Below are 18,679 nucleotides of genomic sequence, written 5' to 3'. Positions count from 1 at the left end.
GGCTGCCATCCCGGGCTACAGTCCTCAGTAAGGCCACCAGGTAAAGCAGAATTCTCAACACAATGCTGGAAATCAACTACAATTAAAAAAAAAACAACACATAATTCTCAACTTTTATGTTGTGCGTTTTTTTTTCAGTCAACATACCTTAAATTATGACACTGAATTCTTGTGGGTATGGTCTGCCAAGCAGGTCATCCTGGGACCACATTGCCCACCCTAGTCTTGTTTCTATGTCTCAAAGTTGAAGCCCAGAAGATGTAGGAAACCAATCCTTGGAATCCTGGTATGTGGCCAAGACTTGCCTTTTACCCCATGTGGAGTAAAGGGGTGCAGGCCATCTGTGTAGCTGCAGGCGATGGAGTGGCAGGTGCTAGAGCTAGAAAGGAGAGCTGGGGACCAATTTCAAAAGGGCTCCTAGGCCATGCCAGCAAGTTGCCACATGTCTTAAAAGCAAACGATTGTCAGTATGTTATCAACGTGTTCCATTTTCAACCTGATGCAGGAAGGACATATTTAAGCCTGAACACACATTGTTGAAAGTGGTGACTTGCCAACCACTCTTCGGCACCCCCTACAGTGCATCGGGAGGCTGTGGGGGACATACTGGTACTAAAACCCCGCAGAAGTGATAGACGGTTGTACTTGACCTCATCAGCTTTCATCTAAATTAATGGAAAATGGTTTCTTGTTCCCTTTACTCTTATATTTTACTGTAGGCTCCCTTATGTACCTGAGGTTGGAATCCCAGGTGGGGAGGTGATATATCTCAGGCCTTGTTCAGGGGTGGACCTCGCTTCTCAAGTCTCAACTCCAAGATAAATATGTCATTCCTGCCAAGCACTCAGCTTCCAGAAACGGCCATGATGAAAATGCTTCGTGCAATGCAGCAATCCAACTTCAAAAGGGTATCGACTGCACCGTGTTCAGGAAAAGTGTAGAAAAAGAAGAGCCCCTCGAACAGAAAAGCTAAAACATCCCACCACCTAAACTCATCTTGGGAAGAAGGAAAAGAACTGAGCTGATCTCCTGGGGTACCACGTTCGCTCCAAGAGGCCCTCTGTTCACATTGTTGGAGTGTGTGGACTTGTGTCCAGCCGTGTCCAAATCTACTCTTTGTAAACAGACAACTTCCAGGATTCTGGTTACCATCATGCCTCCTGAGCAAAAGAGATAATGAAACATTTATATAATTATCACAAACTATATAATTATCACCTGCCAATATATTTCATGTTTTTTAGATCATTTTGGGGGGGGGGAGTTAAGGGCAAGGGCCCTAGAGACAGATGGCTCGTTTCAAATTGTAGTGGATAAGAATCTGCCTGCCAAGGCAGGGGACATGGGTTCGAGCCCTGGTCAGGGAAGATCCCACATGCCGCGGAGCAGCTAAGCCCATGCGCCACAACTACTGAGCCTGCAGGCCACAACTACTGAAGCCCGTGCGCCTGGAGCCAGTGCTCCACAACAAGCACAGCAAGAGAAGCCACTGCAATGAGAAGCCCGCGCACCGCAACAAAGAGTAGCCCCCACTCGCCACAACTAGAGGAAGCCCACGCGTAGCAACGAAGACCCAATGCAGCCAAAAACAAATTAATTAATTTAAAAAAGAAAAAAATTCTAGTGGAGTCTTTCTGACCTCCCTAAGCCTCAGTTTCCTCAGCTATAAAATAGAGGCAATAAGTAGCACCTACCTTAAAAAAACTGTGGCAAGGGTTAAATGAGTCATTCCACAGGAAAATTCAGGACTCAGATTGACACATACTAAATAGCCAATAAATATTAACACTTATTATGGTTTGATTATTCCCACCAGGAGTCAGAGTCTCAGGTTTTGTCTGGGACACATCAGTTTGTTTTGCAAAGACAGACTTTACCCTGTAGCTAAAATTTCTGCCTCTCCTCTCAGCTAACACTTTTAAATCCATGTTTTTAAGGGCCTAGGCAAGAGGGTGAGGATGAGTCAGCTACCAAACATCAAATTAACATCACTGGCATTTTGTCCATATATAAAAAGCAACACTTGTACTATGAAATAATATGGATTTTTAAGGAAGAATCACGCCAGGAGTCTCCATTCCAAACCTACTTAAAGATATGTCAAGCAGAGAAGCAACACACAGCACCATTCAAAATCCCAAAAGTCACAATTCGCCGAAACTTCAAATTACTAAGGATGAGATTGGTACTATATTTCTAAAGACAGAAATCCTAGGGACAATGAACAAGAAGAAAAAGACACCTTACAAAGGAAAACCCAGCTCCTTTTATACCTGCCTGTAGCCGTCTAGGCTTGCTTAACATTGAAGTACTGTTTAAAAAAAAAAAAAAAAAAGCCAAATCAGGTTTCACGAACTAATCTGTGTGGTTTATAAAAAAGTAATCATTTGGTTTGTCGAACAGTTGACAGCCTGACTTCCGATTTTAGGTTTTGCCACCCTGAATTATTATCATCTTTAAAACGTTAGGAAAAGCAGAGGCAAAGCCTTGCCCTTTTTTTCTGGCCTCTCTTGTTTGCTTGCAGTGAGACTCTATTTAATACCTTCAGAATTTGCTCTTGCCTTGAAGCAATAGACAAGTATGTGCTGCTCTGTTCTAAATATGGGAACAGCCAGTACGAATAGAAGATTGAAGATTTGCTTTGAAGCTGGATGTTGCCAATGCAGAGCCTCTCCCAAATGCTGGGAGCAGGCAGCAGGGCCCTGCAGAGGGAGAGCTCCCTGCTTTTAACCATAACATATTAATTCTGGGCAGTGTTTGGTTAGACCGAAGGTCAGGAATCTGATTTTGACCTCACTGCTCACAGGAATCCCATGGGAATCCTGAGAGTGGCTGAATGAGTACTGTGATATTACTAACAATTCATAATGATAACGTCCCAAGTTTCTTGTTTTAGTGCTTTTTATCTCCCAAAGGTTTCAAATCACTTCCCAGACCCCTTGTTTCACCCCCTGTTGACTTGTAACCGAGTCAGGCACAGAATATTGCCCTGTGTCAAGAATACAGCCACACTGAGCCTTTTTAAGAAGGAACTGAAGAAAGATAACCACTGAAAATTAAAGTGTAAATTTTAGGTAGGCAGGTTATAATTACCCACTTGAAATCAAGCCAATAAATGAAATCTAATACCCTTCTTCTGTGAAAAGCACCCGGGCAGCTTTTCCTGAACATAAACAGAACTCAGATCCTCATCTCCCGTAACTCACCGTTTCTCAGCCTTGGCATTATTGACGTTTGAGACCGGATCATTTTCTGTTGTGGGGTGGAGTGGCGTCTCGTGCACTGTAGGGTGTTCAGCAGCACCCCTGGCCTCTACCCACTAAATGCCAGTAACACACACACATACACACACACACAGAGCTGTGACAACTGAAAATGTCTCCAGACATTGCCAAATGTCTCCTGGGGGGCAAAACTGCCCTCAGCTGAGAACCACATTGCTCTAACTCACTACATTAGCAAGGGAGGTTAGAAGCTACTGAATTACCAGAACCTTTCATTCCTCCAGATTGCTTACAGGATTCCTTGTGAAAGACGGGCACTTACCTGCTTTTAGGATTCAGGGAAACTTCAATTATGAAATAGGACTTCGATTATGAAACAGGGACCTAAAATTAAGTAACTCCCCCCCAAAAAATTAAAGACAATACACAACCCTAGACTATCAAATGCACCCTCCCCCGGGTAACAGGGGATCTCTTCCTGGCATGTAATCTCCCCCAAAGGATTGTTGTAGGTTATAACAGGATAGCACTGCAACATCCAGGCATCCACTGTTCACACCCGGCTCTCAAACTTCCTCGGGTCGGAGATCCTCTCTCTTCTGGAATCTACAGTCTCTGTCAAACTGCAGAACTGATGCCTGCATCTAATTGCCTGCAGACACTGTGATAATCCCAGCCCCCTCTCTGACCGCACCCATGCCCTGCAGCTTCTCATCCTCCCCCAAGGCACCCAAAAGACCTCCTGAGCCCTCAGCTCCAGGAGCGTTCCCTCACTGCCTGGTCCACATGCCCTCCACACCCCAGAAGACAGTGGGGATCTCAGACTCTCTCATCAGAGTTTGTATCATGAACCCCTTCCCTGCTCACATCTACAAAAATACATTTTGTACTTTTAAAACTTTTTATTTTGAACTAATTTTAGACTCACGGAACAGTTGCAAAAATAGTACAGAGATTTCCGTATATCCCTTTTTGTGATCTGAATGAGGGGTCCCCCGGAACCCCCAAATTCATATGTTGAAACCCTATTGCCCAATGTGATGGTATTACGAGATGAGGTTTGCGGAGGTGCTTAGGTCATGAGGGACCCTCATGAATGAAATTAGTACCTTATAAAAGAGGCTCGAGAGCTCCCTATCGCCCCTAAGACACAGCAAGAAGGCAGCATTTATGAACCAGGAAGCGGGCTGTCACCACAGACTCTGTCGGCACCATGATTTTGCATTTCCAACCTCCAAAATGGTTAAGAGAGAAATGTCTGTTGTTATAAGCCACCCCGTCTGTGGCATTTTGTTATAGCAGACAGTACAGACTAAACGCTCCTCATCCACCTTCCCCGAGTGTTAACATCTTACAGACCCATACTGCAATTGTCGAACCGGTCACTCGCAAAGCCTACGGGGGTCCCTGAGGAAAATAAGATGGCATCTAGGTGATAAGGTCTAAACGCTTCTTTTGCGCTTAGTGTAGTTTCACTTGCCTGTAGGGGGCCACGTGCAGAGGCCTCGCACCCAACGAGTCGCATTACGGCTCCCAGCGTAGGACGGCCCCATCCGACACTTCAGCTGCAGGCCGTGTGCAAAAGCACCCCATAAGACACCGCGATTCAAGATGGCGGAATCGGGCCGAGTGCAGAGAGGCTGCACCCAGCACAGGAACTGGAGCCGGAGCAGTACAGCTGCGCATGCGCCTGTCCTGCAATAACCCCGCCCCCTCCCTGCCGCCGGAGACCTTATAAAGCAGCCCCGCCCACGACCTGTCCCGGGAGCACATCCTCTAGAGCCTAAGCTCCCACCTCCACGTTCCTCGATCACAGAATAAAATTTTCCACAGCATCTGAACTGAACTGGGTCTTGTTTTATTGGCTCAAACAACACCAGCCAGGAGAACCCTTGTTGGGGACCGATGTGAGACAGCCAATAACAAAACCGGGAAATTAACATCAGTGCAATACTGTTATCCAAACTAAAGGCCCCAGTTTTCAACTAATGTCCCTTTTCTGTTCCGGGATCCTATCCAGGATCCCAAACTGCATTTAGTTATTTCTCCTCAGTCCCCTGAATCTGTGACAGCACCTCAGCCTTCTCTTGACTTTTATGATCTTGACGCTTTTGAAGAATATTGATCAGTTTTTTTGTCAAGTCTCTCAATTTTGGTTTCTCTGATGTTTTTTCAAGTTGCCCGAACGTTATACATTTTTGGCAAGAATGACACAGAAATGATGTTGTACTCCCCCCCAAAAAAAACATATCAAACAGAAGTTTCACGAAACCCTATCTTTGCTATGTAAGATACACGCTGACATTTTCTATTACTGTTTGAAATGCTGGTTACACAACCTTATTGCTTCACAGCCGTCTAATGGGTCAGAAAACATCGCCCTAGGCCAGCTCATGTCTGAGCCCTTCTCCTCCCACTGGTTCTTTCTTGAACCTCTTCCCTTTCCCTGCCTCCATGGCACCGCACTGACTGGGTTTTCCTTCTTCCTCACTGACCAGCTCTTCCCTGTAAGTTTTGGACTTTTCGTCCCACCCCCATCCCCGTGGCCTAGATGGTGGCGATGCGTGTACAACACTGTGAATGTTCTACCTGAACATATGTCACTAGACTTATTTCCTCTGTGAGCTGACCCACTCCTTCCATTGCGGCTCCACACAGGTGAGCCCACCCCTGCTCTCCCACCTGTGTTTCAGGCTCTGCCTTCCCGCTGCCTCCAGGAATTTCCACGTGGGTGTCCTGCCCTCACATCAACGGGACCAAAATAACATTTACTCAGCACTCTCTCCCTCACAAACTGGATCCCCTTCCCTCCAGCCTATGCCTGTCAGCGTTACACCCTCATTCCTGCTTACTTATTGGCAAGAAGCCCGGCTTTCACTGTCTGGCACCGGGACTGCCACCCAGCCGGCTCCTTTATTCTCCATTTCCTAATCCAGGGGTTCTCAAACTTTAGGGAACACCACAATCACCTAGAGGGCTTGTTAAAAACTGATTGCTGGGGCCCACCCCCAGAGACCGTAATTCAGTGTCTAGGGTGGGACCCCCAAATTTGCATATCTAACGAGTTCCCAGGAGAGGGGGTGCCGCTTTGAGAACCACGTTCTAACCATCCCAAGTAGGAATTCCAGACTCATTTTGCACTTCCGGGACTGCAGGGAACCAGCGGCGGCGCGCACTATTCCACCTGCCCAGCCCAGCCAGGAGCAGCCCGCCCTAAGCCACTGTTTTCTCGACATGGAAGGCCTAATCCATCCCCTTGCCTTGCAAGGACTCAAATCTCCCTCATTCTGAGGGGATTCGCTCCAGACCAGCAGCCCCAAGATTTTTTTCTTCTCCAGCCTTCGTGGAGTTGTTTCTCTTAGGACTCCGTGGCAAGGAAAGTGGCGATTACAATCGCAAGGTTAGTCCTGCCTCTCCAACTAGGTCCCAGGCTCATAGTAAGTCGTTCTTCCTCTGTGCTCACTTCAGTTTGTTTGCTTCTCTCATTGTGATTTCGAGTACATCCCGTTTTCACCTTGCACACCCTCCCATACACGCGCAGGCACACGCACGCACACACACACACACACACACACACAGAGGTACAGGCACTGGTTTAGGGCTCTGCCTGAAGCAGAGCGTGGGCAACTGCTTGCCCGAGAGCCGTCTGGCTAGCCTCCGTGAACTTGAAAGAAACCGAGTGAGGCCTTGCCCTGCCTTTCAAGGACCCGCTGATTGCGGACGGCGGCTCTCGGGTTCTCTCCGCTCGGGAGCTCTGGGAACAGTCGGTGCGAGGGGCCTGGGTGGCGGGAGACGTCGACAGGAACCGAGGGAGGGGGACATTTGGCCAGCCCTACACGGGAACAGATGTCTTTTAAAATCTTTCGGAGGGCGTCCAAAGAAGAGATCACGTTGAGCCCTTGGAGGTGGAATCAAGACCTGGCTCGCGAAGGACACAAACGTCCCGTGCCGCGCGGACCCTCCCCAGCTCGCCGGCTAGCTGGCTCCCGGGGCGCAGCCTGCTCGGCGAAGGGCGGGAGCCGCAGTGCCGCGTCCCGCCGGCAGGGGTCTCCGTCCTGGCTCCGGAGCCTATTAGGAACTCACCAAATGGAGGCGTGGGGGAGGGAGCGCGGCGGGGCGGCGAGCCGCGCCTCCCACTGCCGCCGCCGCAGTTCTTCAGTCCTCACCTTTGAGACACTTGGTGGCCGCGCGGATCCGGCAGGAGTCGGAGGAGTGGCCTTGTCACGTGGGGGAGGAAATGCCTTCCTCGCCTCCCAACCTGCCGGCTCTGGTTCTGGGGCTTTTCTGGCGTGATGAGCGAGGCCGGGAACGCCCGCTCACCTCGGCAACCCAAGGCCGGCGGTCCGTGCAGGACCGTGACCCTGGGAAGTTTCGTCCCAGGTTTCTCCTCACCTTCCCAGAGAGCGGTAGGAAAAGGGCTGCTACCCCAACATGTTTGCCCTTCAGGGCGATTCCGTTTCCTAACGTGCCTCTTTTGAAAGAGGTCCATTTAGTCTGTAATAACAGCAGCCGAGTAGGCACAAGTCGGGCCGGTAGCGATCACTTTATTGTTTTAACAAGTGTTCGTGGGTCATCTCCGGGTGCCAGGCACTGTACCCCGAGATTCAACGGTGAGCAAGGACTCAGACCCTGTCCTCGCTACCCGGACCGCCAAAGAACTGAGTTTTCAGGTAACCAGATGGGCTTCTGGTGCCCATTACTTGAACACCCAAGACCACATGGAGGAAGAAAACCCTCCCTCAAACCCAAGCGCGCAGTCTGTGCCACCGTTCGAAGCGGGTTAGTGCAGGCTTGCGTTAACTTTTTGGACCGTTTCACTTCATTTAACAGTAACGTGTAAAAAACCTTCACTGACAGCTGCCTTCCTTCGGGGCTGGGCCAAGCTAGGTGCTGGGGATACAATGGTGAACAAGATGTGTCCCTGTCCTGGGGAGCGCGCAGCCCAGTGCAGGCAGTAGGCAGGTAAAGCATAAACAAGAAATTGCAGTGTGGCTGGGACCCTGGTCCGCTAGTTGTCTGGATTCCACTGATTTATTCTATAGGGCACAAGAGGAACCAGGAGAGAGAGGTCCTGCCCACACTGCTGGGTCAGACCCAAAGGCCAGCCGCAATGATGTAGAGTCCCTTAGGAAAGCCACCATCTGGTGCCGATGCCCAGGGAAACATCAGTCGTCCTATATCCCAGGACCAAGTAACAGGAGCATCCTCGTTTCTGACCCTGGGGTTGCTCTGGCTTCACTGATCTCATTTCCCTTCAAATTCACTTCCTGGGAAGTTCCTCAGGAACTAGTATTCAGCAACCGCATACTCCGCTTCCCATCTCATGAAACCGTGCTCTAGAATCTGGCTGACGCTGGGAGAGAAAGAAGGTTCACTCTTTATTTATTTATATTTTTAAATTGATTTGTTTGTTTGTTTTTTGGCTGCACCCCGCGGCCTGTGGGATCCTAGTTCCCAGACCAGGGACTGAACCCCGGGCCCTCTGCACTGAGAGCACACAGAGCCCTAACCACTGGACCGCCAAGGTTCACTCTTTATATAGCTTTCACATAGCTCAGTTTCTGCTGCTGTTGTTTTAATGTGCTGAAATGATGTTTGGGCTCTCTTGTTCGCCTTTTGAAATAAGTTTTAAAAATTCAGACTTCCAGGAAAGACTTTCTTTTCTACATATTAGGTTAACAGAACACTAGCTGTGTGGTTCCAACCTCCGACGTTTCTAGGCAGCAAAAATCTCATCGCGTAGCCAGAGAAACAGTCACAAATTCCCATGACACACTTTCAGGCCATATCTCTCTGCTCTGGGCCTGCTTCAGGACTGTGGGAGTAAGGCAGTGCTGCAGAGATTAGCTAGGAGGCACTTGGAATCCCTCCACACTGATATTTTGTGCTTTTTCCCCCGAGTGAGGAACACAGAGGCCTCTACAAGCACTGTTATGTTTTTTTGTTTGTTTTAATTTATAAAAATACACAGACCTCTATGTTCTCTGAGCTCTGTGTTAATACACAACATTTAGTGCTATAAAAAAGAAAACTGCCTTGGTGAAAAAGCAAAGCAGAGTCTTGTTTACTCACACCAGGATAATTGCTGCCTGACTACCTAAAGTGCCCGAGCAGTTACAAAGGGATAATTCACTTCCTTTCTCCGCTGTTGAGTGCTAAAATCATTCTCCTTGGGAGAGATGCCATGTCTTATCTAGAAAGATACTCAGAAAGCAATGTTTATAATTATCTATAAGGGTGGTAAGCACATCAGACACGTGAATAAGAAAAATTAGGTACATTCTGATCATTCTTAGGATGCTCTCAGAGAATGACACACATTTCCCATGAAATCAAAGTCTTTCTCCTCTAAATCTCACATATTCTGTTCTGTGTTTCTGAAAATGGGCATCATTTCTACAAATTGAATCCCATTATCACATGCAAAACACTAAAAATGTGTTCACATAGAAAAACTATTTCAGTAGACTAAATTCAAAATTGTTTTAACGAGAAAGAGGTGGGCTGACCTGCCACAATCTCACAAAATTTGGGAATGGAAAAAAAGTCTTCAGGATTAGCGAATTCAACTTCCAAACAATATCCCTGGCAAGTAGCCTCCTCATACCTGAGGACACACGCCTAGTGGCAGGGATGCTCCCAGAGGCCCACCCTTTCCAACTCTCGGAAACAGTTCTTTACCCGGAGCCTGAGATTCCTGAAGCTCCCTTACTCAGCGCCCACTCGCCACTCTAGCCTGGCCACATGGGAAAAGCCTCGTCCACAGAGTAGCTCCTTCAGTGTCTGAGTAGCTCTCAGAGGCTTTACTCTTGTAGGTTTGCAATAGGGCCTCATTGTACTCACTGAGTCTGCTAAAAATTGCTCGTTGGGCTTCCCTAGTGGCACAGTGGTTGAGAGTCCGCCTGCCGATGCAGGGAACATGGGTTTGTGCCTCGGTCCGGGAGGATCCCACGTGCCGCGGAGCGGCTGGGTCCGTGAGCCATGGCCGCTGAGCCTGCGCGTCCGGAGCCTGTGCTCCGCAGTAAAAACACTGAAGGAAAAGCAAGTTCAGAGACTGGGAAAGGGGAGTGCTTCTCCCCTAAGTTGGGAGGCAAGGGAGCCCTAATGAGGAGGTGACATTTGAGCAAAGACCTGAGTGAATTGAGGTGATGAGCCATGTGAATGCGGGGAGGGGAGGGAGTGAAGGCCCTGCAATGATATATGTGTGATGTTTGAGGAATATCAAGGAGGTCAGAAAGACAGTAAGGGGAAGTGAGACAGTAAGTAGGAGGTGAGGTTTGAGAGGCAGCCAGGAGTCCTGTGGCCTCGACAGGGCCTCGCTCTGCAGGGTTGAGAGCAGTGATATGATGTGATCTCAAGACCCTTCCCATCCTAGTTGCTGCCTTCTCTATTTTTCTGGCTGGTCAAAGTCTCTGTAAAAGGTGGTAACGCAGACTTGCCTCCAATATTCCAGGTGAGGCCTAACTTGCACAGTACAGCAGGACCATCCCCTCCTTTATTCTGGACAGAATGTTCCTATTAATACAATCTGAGACCTCTGAGATGGCGTTTTAGGAAGCAATTTATTGAGTTTGCTGTTTTCTTTTGCACATTATACTTGTTCTTTCTCTTTCTTTCTTCCCTCCATCCCAACTTGTTTTTCTTTTTCTTTTCTTCCCTCCCTCCTTTCTTTCTCTATTTTCTTCCTTCCTTCCTTCCTTTCTTCCTTCCTCCCTTCCTTCCTTCCATTTTTCCTTTCTTCCTTTCTCTCTTTCTTTCTTCCTTTCTTCACACTGTACTCTTAAACCACATGCCCCACCTGAGTTTCTTCCCCACCCTCACCCTCATCCCCCCCCCCCGCCCCGTCCTAATACCTACTGATACCATGGCGCTTAAGGAAACATCCTAGTGCCAAGTGGGAGCCTACTCTGAACAAGGTCTTTATAGACGCATTTTTGTATTTGCCTCATTCTGGTTCCATTTAACATGTCAGGTTCCAAACATCCTAGACTTGTGTGGATGGCTTTTGGGTGCCCAGTGGTGGATACTTTCCTCTTAAATTCTGTCTTACTAGACTGGGTACATTGTTTCAGTTTTTAAAAATATTTTTGGACCCTGGTTCTAGCATCTTAATGTATAAGCTATTCCTCCCATCTTTGCCATCAACAGATTTCTTCAGGATGTCACTTATAACAGCATTGTATAGAGGGCAGCTGAAGATAGAGCCCTGTGGCAAGTCAATAGAAACCTCCGTCAAAGTTGGAATGGATCCTTTACCAAGACTTTTGGGAAGTGATTGTTCAACCAGCTTCAAATCACTCTAATTTGCCCTATATCTACCCTACATCTCTTCATTAATCAACGAGGACACACTAAAAGATTTTTGTCTAAGATACTAAGACGTACACGCACCGTCTTGACCTTCCAGCCCAACCATGCTATAAAACAAAGAAATGAACTTACACCTCACGGTTCTTATTTGCTTTGCCACTTCTCTTACCAACTCTGGACTTTTCCTCCTGGCCTGAGGCTCACCTAACATCAGACACAGGCCATACCTAGAAGCTTGCTTCCTTCTTTTTTACTGTAACTGTACACTGTAGTTTTGTCTTCCTAAATGCATTATACATGTTACTGAAAAGCTGTGATCATTTGAATCATATCCTAAGTATACAATGAACAGTTCATTCCATCAATAAAGGTATTGATCATTCCCTTGATAAGTCCAATATTTCCAAAAGGAAACTCTTTTTGAAATACAAGTATAATACTTTCTAATATACATTTTTGTTTACCTATACTGAATTTTCTCAAAACGTATCATACCTTCCAAGACATTAATAACAGACCAGGGCTGCTGTAACTTGAATCACCCGTAAATCCAATACCTGGCACATGGTGTCCTCCTGCCAGGAAATTCTTTAGCCTCAAATCTTCAGACTCAGTAAAATAAATAGTATTTCTATTAATTGGTAGTTCATGTGAAGATAAACAAAAGCAGTTTCCATCTGGTTTTACATTGATCCTGAATTCTTTTCAAGTCAACCTTGTGTCCCTTTTGCAAACTAGATCACAAATCTCCACGAGGGCAGGGGTCATGTTTGTCTCGCCCTTTACTGCCTTCACAGAGTCAGGCACCACACCTGGAACATATATAACAAGGGCTCAATAAATGTTTCGTGAACAGATAAAATGAGCAATAAACAACTGTATGTTTACAAAAATCATACTTTATTCATAAAATGATTTTAGTTTTGCCAAGGATCAAATAGAGACATGCCCAATGCCTTCTAAAATGGAATTTTGGGGGCAAAAATCACCATCTCAGGTACATAAATAATAATAAGATTTTCGATAGCAATTCTCGCACATTTTGGTCTCAGGACTCCTTTAACACTGTTAAAAGTTATTGAGAACCCCAGAGTTTTTGCTTATATAGGATATATCCATCAACACTTACCATATTAAAAATTAAAACAAAAATTTAAAATTTATTAATTCATTTAAAATAATAGCATTGACTCAAAATAGATCAACATAATGAATGTTTTGTGAAAATACATTTTACATAACAAAAATAAATTAGTGAGAAGAGTGATATTATTTTAAATTTCTGTAAATCTTTTGAATGTCTAGCTTAGTATAAGACAGCTGGATTCTCATACCTGCTTTTGCATTCAATCTGTGGGCATATTACATGACATGTAGCCTTTAGAACAGGGGTCCCCAAACCCTGGGCCAGGCTGCACAGCGGAGGTGAGCGGCCTGCGAGCGAAGCTTCATCCGTATTTACAGCGGCTCCCCACTGGTCGCATTACCGCCTGAGCTCCTCGCCCTGTCAGCATTATGGTGAGTTGTATAATTATTTCATTATATATTACAAGGTAATAATAATAGGAATAAAGTGCACAATAAATGTAATGTGCTTGAATCATCCCAAAACCATCCACCCCCCACCGGTCCGTGGAAAAATTGTCCTCCACGAAACCGGTCCTTGATGCCAAAAAGGTTGGGGACATCTGCTCTAGAAAACTCCACTGTATACTCATAAGAATGAGACTAAAAGAGGCAAACAGTGTCTTGATATTATTATGAAAATAGTTTTGACCTATGGAACTGCCTTGAAAGGGTTTTGAGGACCCCAGGAGGCCCTGGACTATATTTTGAGATCCACAATTCTAGATGTTTCCACTATTCTAGATGTTTCCATCTAGATGTTATTCTAGATGCGTAAATAATAATAGCCACTCAATTCATAAATTTTCTTCTTTCTCTTGAATATTAGAAAGTTCAGAGCCAAGTTGAGTAATCAGTTCAGGGCAGGAATCAGAGTTTGTCCATCTCTGCCACTCTGCTCAACTGCAACCTGTTTGCTACTTGACTTTTACATCTTTTTAATGTTAATGGTTTTTCGTCATATTTCTTCTGTTTTTATTAGAATTTGCTCCAATCCTTTCTGGAAGTAGGTTGGATGTTTTAAAATGTAGGTATGGACTTCACTGGTGGTGCAGTGGTTAAGAATCTGCCTGCCGATGCAGGGGACACGGGTTAGAGCCCTGGTCCGGGAAGAGCCCACATGCCGCAGAGCAACTAAGCCCGTGTGCCACAACTACTGAGCCCGCGCACCTAGAGCCCGAGCTCCGCAACAAGAGAAGCCACGACAATGAGAAGCCCGCGCACCGCAACGAAGAGTAGCCCCTGCTCGCTGCAACTAGAGAAAGCCCGCGCGCAGCAACGAAGACCCAAACGCAGCCAAAAATAATAAATAAATTAAAAAGAAAAAAATGCATTTTTAAAAAGTACTATTAAAAATAATAATAAAAAATAAATAAAAATGTAGGTATGTGTACGTGTATGTATATATTGGGTTGGCCAGAAAGTTCGTTTGGGGCTTTTGTAACATTGTGCGGAAAACCCCGAATGAACTTTTTGTCCAACTCAATATATACATACGCACATACATATACATACACATACACATATATCAACCATACAAATGTAATATTACACCTTTATTTCATTCTCAGTATCTATCCAGCTAACACCCTTCAACAGGATGAAAATATATATGATAACCACATAAAAGATGAAGACATTCCTCAGGTTGATTGAATGGGCTTTCTTAGAGCCCAGAGGACAGGGGTTGAACTGCAAGGAAACAGCTCTCTAAAAAGACAGAGTTACATGATAGAGAATTTGTCACTCAAGAATTTAGGCAAATTAAGTCTCTAGAGTGTCTGATTTATCCCAGACTCCCACCTGCACCTACCACTTTTCTATACCAATAGCTAATTGGATCAAAGCCTAGGATAGTCACCCTTGGGAAATGTCTGCCCACCGCACTTCATTCTCCTGTCAGGGAGAACCGCCCCTCAGTCTGTCTTGGGGCACCCTACCTGCGGCCACCTTGTTTGGATCAGGTTGTGCACCTGCCTCAGGCTGGGCCAACCACATCCTCCCTCCTGGGAATTCGGTGTTGGGCTGAGGACGGCCAGTCGCCTGGCTAATCTCTGCAGGAGAGGCGATGTAAACGTGGTAATCATAGCAGATCATCTCCCACCCAGTCTAGCTGCCCACCAAGAAGAAGAAAGTCGATTGCACAGCGAGAGACAGGAAGCAGAGACGAAGCTGGAGAGGGGTCCTGCCCGGGTGCCTGTCAGCCATCCGTCCTCGGACTTGATGACGCACGGCTTTATCCACACACTTCAGCCAACTCAAGTTGATGACCTGCAACCCAAAGGTCTTAACTGAGGCAAAGACAAAGCCAGAAGCATCTGTGGGTTTTTCTTGACAGCCGGGTCCCTTAAAGGATCCTGGAGAGCACTGCAGGTCCTAAATACACATTCGCTCTTTGAAGGCTTCTACTGGGCAAAAACATCTTTCCATCCAAGGCCAATGAGATTAGGAAATGGCATTTCCTCCAGCTTTACATTCCCGGAGGGCAAATGTACAGATGACTGGAGTTGGCAATTGACTCTGTGGGTTAGTATTTCCTGAGGGTACACACCCAGGGACTCGAGCGACAGAATCCCCAGGCGCCAGACGGGAGGCTGTCTGTTTTGCTTCCAACCACCTGCCTGTTCTCCCTCCTCTCAATCAGCACTCACCAGAGCCCTGACCCTCAGTGACCGGCAGGATGACCCACTTTTTAAAATGCCAGTTTTTAGCAGCTGGAAACGATAAACGTAGAGGGAGGTGAAGATGCCGGAGGATGGATTTCTCTCTGTCTGTTTTCAAAAGGTGAAAGATGCCCTGGGACTGGGGAACAGCAAGGATGTCGTGCAACAGTCGCAGAATGCTGGTGCAACTCCTGCCTCGGAGCCGCTGTGGGACCGTCAGTTAGTCCACACACCTCCCTGGGCCTCGGCTGTTACAGCCGCGAAACGAGGAGGTAGAAGTAGATGGTCTTGAATATCCCTTTCATCTTCCACTTTCTATAATCTTTGTAAGCTGGAAAGATTTACACATAACTTCATCTTGATTTTATTACTTGTAGTTCATCTTCTTGTGACAGAGTCGGCGGCAGGGCCGTTGTGCAGAAATAAGTGGCTCGCTCTCTCTCTCCGGGATGATTTAAGAGGTGCTGAAACCCCGAGTACCTCCCTCACTGTTTTGCTCCAGCAAAGGCCTGAAGCTTCCCTGTCTCAGAGCCAGCCCTGGCATCCAAGTACTGTCTGTCGATGGTCCTGGTGAAAAGGCAAACACCTACATTGCCCACTGTTCACGGAGCAGAGTAACCTGGACTTGCCTCTGGATTCCCTAGGAATGGGATCCAGCAGAGGCACAATGGCCGGGAAGGGTCTGGGGCCCAGGGCACGGCGGTGGCAGACACGCCCGGGCAGTCAAGGGTACAGGGGAGCCCAGGAGCAGCAAAGGCTCCAAGGCCAGATAAGGAAGCAGCTCTGAGGCAACACTACTTGCAAAGGGAGGTGGGTTGTCAGATTCCTTTGACTCCCCTGATTCTCTTCTCCTCTTCAGGGTGCCTGGCAAGAAGCAGGAGATTCTCTGACCACCCTCCAGGGGTCCCTCCTCAACACAAGGAAAGCCTGCCCGCAGGCCCCCATGGGCTGTCATGAAAAAAGACTAGGGCAGCTGTCCACCTGGAGGCAATAGCCCGATTCTGCTGTGGAGCAGCTGCCCAGATCCACCGACGCCCCTCACGTTGCCGGGGCGCACGCTACTGCCACAGCCAGCCTGGGCACCGGCTCCCTGCCCAAGGAGCCACAGGCCCACCACAGCACCCACCCACCCCCAAAACAAGGCTTGGGTGTCAGGTTGTACCAATCCTCATATCTGGTGGCTTCAGCTCTTAGCCTGGAGAAAAGGAGAAAGGATAATCAGGAGAACTTCCTAGTGATCCTGTGGGGGATTTAGTCAATATGGGAGCTGCGTGAGGCTGAGGAATACATGCACCATCAGCTAGCACCCTGAGGTATTATTCTACAACACAGCATCTTAAACACCGATTCCCCTGCACTGTATTGGAACATGTGTCAAACATGTTCCCTCGGACTTTCTTGGAAGGCTAGACTTGTCAAATCTTTACCTCGTTTTTGGGGTGATGATTAGGGTGTGTTCTGGTGACTGATGAATGTGTAGATATTAAGTAGAAGTAAAAATAGCAACTGAAGCCCAAACCATCCTTAGTGGTATCTTGAAATCTTCTGAAAAGAAACTACTATCCAAGAACCTAAGTGAACCAGGTGTGTTTTGTATTTGTTGGGGATAAACAGGAAAGGGGCACACATACTTGGGGGACCACAAATGTCCCGTCACCATCACTACCCATCTCCTTAGTCTCCAGAGTAAACAGTTTGTAAAATACCAAAGGGGCCAAAATCCCAGTTTTTCCCAGGGGTTCTTCATGGCCCAGCAGAACTTTCTGGGTATGTTGCAAGAGTGCCATTAAACCTTCAAGTTTAACTTCACTTGCTGGTCTCCCCGCCCTCACTATCGTAGATTTCCTTTGTAGAAGAATGGCAATTGGGGGATTTAAAAACTCTTATTAGATAGTCCAGCAATTTTGCACCGGGGATATGGGCCTAGGGCCCAGGGAATCTCCCTAATGAACCACAAGGAGACTCGGGTTAACTGGAAACAACAGCTCCTTAAGCACACTCCCTCTGGAGAAAGTCTAGGAATTCAGATTCCTGCTAATGAAAGGCCTCCTCAACGTCCTGAGGGGTAAAGATGCAGTGATTATGTCCCTTGTGAAATGCAAGTCTGGAGGAATTCTGAGCACATAGCTACCTGCAAATCTACCTGCCTGTGCTCCACACAAGGCATGGATTCAATCGGCGCTAAAGCTGAGCCATTTGTCTGAACCAGCAAATACTAGGTCACCGTAGAATAGGGGTTTGGAGTCAGAGAGATGTAGGCTTGAGTCCTGGGTCGGCCACTAAGAGCTGTGTGGCGGTGGCCGAGTCACTTAGCCTGTCCCTGCCTCAGTGCCCTCATGTGCAAATGGGAATAAAACAGACTCACGCGATCCGATCTGGATCTACTGAGTCTGAAGAAGTGGGAAACAAGACTGTGTGACCTCATTCCGGGCAGCAGAAATACCACACACTTCTTTGCCTGGGACTCCGTTGTCCGGCCCCTTGTCTTTGCACCCACCTACCTCTGCGCGGAATCCGACGATGCAGTTCCGCCCTAAAGGACCCTCCATCCCCAGCCCACCGGCGCCAACTTGCTCCCCGGCTCTCGCGCCTCCCCCTCGCCTCTCTCCCTCTCGGTCCCATTCGGCTCCCTCATTCTCTTCTCTAAAACAAAAAGTACTGCCGCTCGTTAATCCGTGCTGAACTTCAAGGGCAGAATCGTCGTGAAAGTGAGCAGACAAGCGGAGGGCGCTGCCACCCGCCCCTATGTGAATGCCGCGCTGACGGGCGCTGACGGGCCGGGCCCGACGGCGGCCCGGGCGCTGGAGCTGCCAGCAAACTTTCCCGTCTGAATTCCAGATCGAGAGCCTGGGAACCACACTCTGCCCAGACGTGTGTGCGACGCCGAAAACAGGGAGCCGCCCGCAGCCCTGGGGGCCGGGGGAGGGGAGAGAAGGGGAAAGGGATGGGGTGGGAGGAGGCGGAGGAAGGAGGAGGTGGGAGGTGAGAGGAGGCGGGGGAAGGGAAGAGTGGGGGGAAGTTGGAGACAGGGAGGTAGGAGGAGTGGGGGATGGGCGGGGTGGGGCAAGGAGGAGGTGGGAGAAGGAATTGGTGGGTGGGTGGGTGAGAGGGAGAGAGGGGAGGAGGGGACGAGAGGAGGAGGAGGTGGGGGGATGGGGAGGGGCGGGGCAGAGGGGGAAGGGAGGTAGGAGGGTGGGGGAGGGGAGGGGAGGGCGGAGGAAGGAGGAAGTGGGGGGTAAGAGGAGGGGGAGGGCGCGGAGCCCTGCCGGCGGCCGGAGGACCGGCGGGCGCTGACTGCGACCACCGCTCTCGGGCAGCGGACGCGCTGCTTTGGAAGATGAGGTCAGCACCGCGGAG

At 48.1% G+C, this 18,679-nt stretch overlaps 1 long non-coding RNA gene across 1 annotated transcript; it reads right to left on the bottom strand.

Annotated features, from left to right (window-relative positions):
- Positions 1 to 12,415: 12,415 nt before the first annotated feature.
- Positions 12,416 to 18,452, bottom strand: LOC125961937 (uncharacterized). The gene is made up of 2 exons (XR_007473116.1): positions 17,454 to 18,452; positions 12,416 to 16,517 (listed from the first exon to the last, which is right to left on the bottom strand). It is a non-coding gene; the product is annotated as an uncharacterized LOC125961937 (long non-coding RNA).
- Between the last annotated feature and the right edge of the window lie 227 nt (positions 18,453 to 18,679).

Source organism: Orcinus orca, chromosome 18, assembly GCF_937001465.1.
Source record: "Orcinus orca chromosome 18, mOrcOrc1.1, whole genome shotgun sequence".
NCBI lineage: Eukaryota > Metazoa > Chordata > Mammalia > Artiodactyla > Delphinidae > Orcinus > Orcinus orca.
The sequence above is the reverse complement of the archived record's forward strand: the minus strand, read 5'-3'. Positions and strand labels throughout refer to the sequence as shown.